The sequence below is a fragment of the Piliocolobus tephrosceles genome, chromosome 10 (genome assembly GCF_002776525.5).
Source record: "Piliocolobus tephrosceles isolate RC106 chromosome 10, ASM277652v3, whole genome shotgun sequence".
NCBI lineage: Eukaryota > Metazoa > Chordata > Mammalia > Primates > Cercopithecidae > Piliocolobus > Piliocolobus tephrosceles.
In genome coordinates, this window is record NC_045443.1 from 73,469,621 (window position 1) to 73,475,940 (window position 6,320).

The 6,320-nt window shown below is 44.9% G+C and overlaps 1 protein-coding gene across 6 annotated transcripts in view; it reads right to left on the reverse strand.

Moving 5' to 3' along the window:
* NAP1L1 (nucleosome assembly protein 1 like 1) overlaps positions 1 to 5,206 on the reverse strand; it is a 38,981-nt gene extending 33,775 nt beyond the window's left edge. For 4 of the 6 annotated variants that reach the window (XM_023217057.2, XM_023216968.3, XM_023216834.3 and 1 more), the window contains exon 1: positions 4,989 to 5,206. The gene's annotated coding sequence lies outside the window, so the exon portion shown is untranslated. The remainder of the gene's footprint in view (positions 1 to 4,988) is intronic. The other 2 variants (XM_031936352.1, XM_023217131.3) reach the window with 1 other exon arrangement.
* Positions 5,207 to 6,320: the final 1,114 nt, after the last annotated feature.

A 6,320-nucleotide genomic window follows, 5' to 3' on the forward strand; every position in this document is an offset into this window, starting at 1 on the left:
CCGCTGCACTTCAACATATCTCCTTAAAAAAAAAAAAAAAAAAAAAGTAAAAGTTTCAGAATAAAACACTAACCAAGGTAGCATGTATTGTCAGGAAAAAATAGACTTCAAGGAAAAACATTAAGAGATAAAAAGGTCACTTTATAATAAAAAAATTCATACATATATGGTGTATATAAGATCTCAAAAGACATAACTGACCCTAAAAACATGCTTGAAGGCATTTTTTCTTTTTCTTTTTTGGAGACAAGGCCTTGCTCTGTTGCCTAGGCGTGATACAGCTCACTGCAGCCTTGACCTCACAGGCTCAAGTGATCCTCTCACCCTCTCACCTCAGCCTCCTGAGTAGCTGGGACTACAGGTATGCATGCACCACCACACTCAGCTAATTTTTAAAAATTTTTTTGTGAAGACAGAGTGTCTCACTATGTTGCCTAGACTGGTCTGGAAATCCTGTGCTCCCGCCTTGGCCTCCCAAAGTGCTGTGATTACAGGTGTGAGCCACCACACCTGGCCTCCTGAAAGCAAATCATCTTTCCTAAACTGAACTAAAAACAAAGAAAATCTTCCACGGACGCGGGGAGGCAACTGACTGAACTAAATGGATACATAGAGCTGACATAAGGCTAAGAAACCATTACCCAACTGCAGTCACATAACATTTTAGTCAACCCAGGACTGCATATACAAAGGTGGTCCCCTAAGATTATAATGGAGCTGATTCATATAAAAGTATGGCACTTACAATTATGTACAGTACATAATACTTGATAAGGGCAATAAATGACTTATTGGTTTATGTATTTACTTTACTATACTTTTTGTGGTTAGAGTACACTCCAACTTATTTTTTAAAAAGTTAAAACTGCCTACAGTATTGAACACAGCAACATGCTATACAGGTTTGCAGCTTAGGAACAACAAACAGGCTATACCATATAGCCTAGGTGTGTAGTAGGCTGTACCATCTAGGTTTGTGTAAATACATTCTATGACATTCACAAAAGAATGAAACGGCCTAATGATGCATTTCTCCAGAACATATCCCCATTATTAACCATGCATTACTATATGTGTAAACAAATTGTATGTTAGAAGACTTAATGACCATAACTGCTATACAGCTTTTCCCTAGAGCACAGTGAGATACAAAGTGGAGTGCTTTTGAATTCCATGCTGCTATGGTTTGAGTATCTGTCCCCTCTAAAACTCATGTTGAAATTTAATCCCCTATGTGGCAGCACTGAGAGGTGGGGTCTTTAAGAAGTGATTGGCTCATGAGGGTTCCACCCTCACAAATGAATTAATCCATTAGTGGATTAATGTATCTATTTATAAATTACACAGTTTCCCACCAGGGGAACTGGAGATCCGAGCTACCCAGTTAGCACACTCAGCCCCCTCCCCATGTGATACCCTGCACTGCCTTGGGAACCTTCAGAGTCCCCACAAGTAAGGTGCTCACCACATGGGGCCCCTCAATCTTGGATTTCTCAGCCTCTATAACTTCAAGAAGTAAATTCTTTATTCACACTGATTTACAGTAGAACAGTGTAAGTCAACATTCTTTCAAAGCCAGGACAAAAATTATCTCATCATAAGTTATCATTGCTCACGTACATAACCATGGACGGGTTATTTAACCACTCCATACCTATTTCCTTGTTAAAATGTTGATGCTACCTATCCCTAAGTGCATTAAATGAGCTAATAATACACATAGAATTTAAAACAATGCCTGAATAATCAATCAGTAAGTGTTGCCTACCACATTATTTACCCCTGTTATGCTCTTCTGCACCCTCTTCAGGAAGTAATCCCAAGACCAAAATTATAACTCTAGACAGGTGTGGTGGCTCACACCTGTAAACTCAGCACTTTGGGAGGCCAAGACAAGATCACTTGACTTGAGGCATTTAAGACCAGTCAGGGTAACACAGCAAGACCCTGTCTCCACAAGGAAAAAATATATATAACCCTGTTTCCTAATAAAAATCAAAATGTACAAAACTTCTGAAGTAAAAATGTATACAAATATGCAGGAAGTAAAAGGCAGAGTTGGTAACCAAAGGTATAGAAGCCAATTTCTATGGTAAGCCCAGTAATGTACTCTAATATTCCGCAGTCATTGAGCTAAACAACTTACATATGGATAGGTGTAAAGTAACAAGTCTCCTTCTAACCCCTATACTGCCCAAAAACTTATTTAGATGAAACCAGTTTGAAATGGAATTTAAAGTCATCAATTATAACAGGTTCCTTTGTGCAAACGTTGTATTACTCTATGCCCCCTTTACCTTTTTCTTCCTTCACAGCTCTCATCACAATTTAACATTTCACATCTAAGCAACCAATTTGCCTCTTTTGCTCATAAGATACATGTCCATACAGGTGCCAGATAGTTACCCAAAGAATAAACTGAGAACACAAGTAATTACAGGTTTGATTAAACTTGAAGATCTGAATACACTGATCATTAATATTTTGATATTGATGAGGTTTCATTCTAATCCTTCGTTTCAAATTTACAACCAAGAAGTAAACAAATAAAATACTGTATTTTGACATCTTCAGACCTTTTAAGTCCAACAGATACTGCTTCTGTAGCCCCTTCTACAAAAAGATCCTTAGTTTTTAACGTATTTTCAGCAACTTAGGATCAACTCAGTTACCAGGAGCCAACAGGAGCAAGCTGAATAAAAAGAGATGGCACTTTGGATTACATTCGTCATGGTACAAGTATTCTTTTCAAAAATCTCATTAAAGGCCAAGTGCAGTAATTTACCATATTCGGTATTAGCTTTATAATTCTGCAAATCAATGGGCCTAATATAAAAATAGGTACTTTCTAGCAGATGAAATTTAGAAAGATATTCAAATCAGTATACTGAAAACTTTTAAATTTCTATTTCTTAACATAATGTTGACTTGGAAAGAGAATCTATGAAAGTCAGGTTTTATGATAGAAGATGTCCAAGTCCACCTACCAGGGTTTAGTTCCACATATTCTCCAAAGGATAGTATTCTTAGAACTAAACTATAAATTTAGGCCATTTATTTAAACTTGGGCAATTCAAACAAGCTTGAAACACAAGAGTGCCTTGAAAATAACTGTAAATGTCATTTATTTCCCTTCGATTTTTAAATGGTACCCCATACGTAAAAGGTTTTTCCCTTATTCAATCACAGGTCATGTGTATTACTTCCAAAGTAAATATTAATTTAAGTGAGTTAATTCCATTAACTCCAAAGTGAGTGTTCATTTAAGCTGACCAAAAAGAGAGGACCCAGATACCCGTTTCCAAAGATGTTTTGAATCCACCTATTTTCAAAACGCCAAATTTCATTTTACAGCTCTTCTGAAACTAGGGAAGCAGTGTAAATTTTTAAATGCAGCAGTGAGATATCTTAAAATGTTAGCAGCGATATTTTTAAAATGTAATTGTTTAAGAACTGATCAGTGACCGTCTAAAATAGGGGCTCCTTGAGGACATCCTGTGCCTGGTTCATCCTTTTGGTACTCTCAAAGTCTAGCCTTCCAAGATAGGACCTCAGTCCCAGCCTCCCTACACTGCCATCCCCGAGATCTTTAGGGGAGTGGGGTTCATTGACAACGTTGCAGGCTACAAACTTGGCTAAGTTTATACTAACACCTAATTCCATCCCACCTCCCATCTTAAAAAGGAAACTGTTAAGTATCTTTTTCTAGTGATTTCAATAAACGAACTAATTTATAAGAAAGCCAAGAACAATTAAAGTCACAAAGGGTCAAACTTTTTATTTTCATCTAAGAACGGTTTGCAGGGGTGGTCCGATCTTTTGGCTTCCCTGTGCCACATTAGAACTGTCTTGGGCCACACGTAAAATACATTAACTAGTTGACGAGCTTTTTCAAAATAAGAATAATAATAATAAAGCTTATGAATTTGTGTTGGGCCACATTTAAAGCCGTCCTGGGCCGCGGGTTGGACAAGCTTGCTTTAGGGGTTTAGATCGATTAGGGTCAATACTCCCCAAATAAAAAATCCTGATCAAGACACCCATCTAACTGTACCTGGGAAACACAACAACAACCTTTTGCTAATAACAGTTAACATAAGCGCTAGATACGCCTTAACTTTTTAAAATACTAGCAGTGGAGGCCCTTCCTCATCATCAGCTAACATCCACAATCTCCGGTACCAATAAAAAGATTAAGACCAAAGAGAAGCAGGGAAGAGTTTTGAAACCCAAGGACAGGGCTTACTAGCTTACTCTCCCTTTTCACGTTCCACCGTCTCTACAACTTTCAAAGTAAGGATAGCCCGAGGACAAGGGTCTCCACCCAGGCCCAGCCGGTGGCCACCAAGCCCATTACCACTTGCGGAGGGAAGCCGCCGGTGGGTTTCCCCTCCCCGCGCGGCCGCCCCCAATGGGCGGAGAGCCCGGGAGCGTCGCAGTCTCCCCCGCCCCCTCCCCGCCTCGGGGCCTCGTCCCTCCACAGCCCCTCCCTCCCGTCGGAATTCGCAGCCTCCGCCGTTCTTTCATCTCCCAGCGGCCTCCCTCCTGATATTATTTTTGAGGGAAAAGCAGGGGGGTGTCAAAGAGGCGGCCGGCTCTGCACTCGGCCCGGCCCGTACGCCGGGGGCCTCCCGGTCCCCGCGGCGCAGCCGACTCGCAGGGCACCCGGGCGTCACCGCGGCCTCGCTCCGGTCCACGCGGAGAAGACGGTGGAGCTCAGAGAACCTCACGCCGCCAGGCCGCGCCAACCCCTACGTCGCCTCAGCCGTCCCAGATAAAAGCGCTGGTCGGCCCCAGGGCCCCTCTCAGGCTCCGGGGTCCGGATTCCGCGGTCCTGTCCGACCTCACAGGACGACCCCGGAGGCCCCGGGCGGCCAGCGGCCCCGACTCCTGGCTCCCAGTCCCTCTATCCCTCCGGCCCTCCCATCTGCGCAGGCCGCCCAGCCAAAACTACGTTCCCCCTTCCCTTCCAGGCCCCCATCCGTTACCGGCGGCTAGTATGGGGAGCCAGGCGGCGGAGCTGCGCAGGCAGTGACTCAGGGCGGCAGCGGCGGCGGGAGGAGCAGGAGGCGGCGCCGCGAGCAGATGGCGCTAAAAAAGACCCAAGAGCCCGCCGCTCGCGCTCATATACAATTAGCGTCAGCACGTAGGGCCCTCTCGCCGCCCTCCCCCCGGCCTTGTCGTCTCCCAGCAACGCGAGCGAGAGGCGGGTCCAGGCCGGGTTGCCTAGCAACTGAACCGTCCTTCCTCCCCCGCGACCTCCATACCCCAGCCGAGGACTCTTGCAGCCCCGAGACCCAGGCGCCTCGCTTGGGCTCCTCCGGTTCCCGCCGGTGTCTAACCTTCTCTGTTAAGCACCCCACCATCTCTTTTCTCCCGCTGAGCCGGAAAGGAAATCTCAACCCCATCAGCTGTGGGGAAGGCCTGGCCCGCATGCCCGGCGCCCGGCCCGCTCCGCCCCCTTCGGCGTTGTGCTAGGAATGCTGAGGGCGGGCGCTAGTCGCCTGGTCCCTCTCTCGCTGCAGCCTAGACGGCTGGCGCTCCCTGTCAGGGCCTAATTCCTGCAACTCGCCGGCCCTCGGTAACCATTTTCCCTCCCCGCCTAAGAAAAACAGTTTTTTCCTCTAGACCACTTGGGCGGCCTCTTCTGCCTGTTTTGCTTCTCCTATGCCAGCGGGTCTCCGCACCTTTAGGGGGTGCTCGTCATCCTTAGCCCCCCATCCCCCCGCCACATACTTGTACCTGATGTACAGTCCCTCAGTTCGGCTTCAGTTCTTTTGACGGATGAAAATGGCATATTTATTTGTGCATTCTCTGGATGCGTTATAATGGGGAAATTCAGTATGTCCGTTGTTTCATCTTTCTGAAAAAGTACATCGCATTAAATCCTCAGGCTTGTAAAACCTCATAACTAATTTTCAAGTGATGATGAATTGACTAATATTAACTCAAAAAGTTGTTCTCAGAATATGGTCTGAGGGTCCCCAGACGCTTTCAAGAGGAAGGTCAAAACTATTTCCATATTAATGTCAAGACTGCCTTTTGCATTCTCATTCTCTCACAAGTGTACAGTGGGGTTTTCCGGAGGCTATGTGACATGTGATAAGGAAACGGACTGAAAATAGAAGCAGATAGGAGAATCCAGTCATCTGCGGTTAAACCAGACGTTAAAGAGATTTGCAAAAACTCGATTTGGGGGCAAGAGGGAGTAGTTATTTTTCTTTTTGTTTTTCTTTTTTTTTTTTTTTTAGAGGGAGTCTCGCTCTGTTACCCAGGCTGGAGTGCCATGGCGCGATCACAGCTCGCTGCAAGCTCCGCCT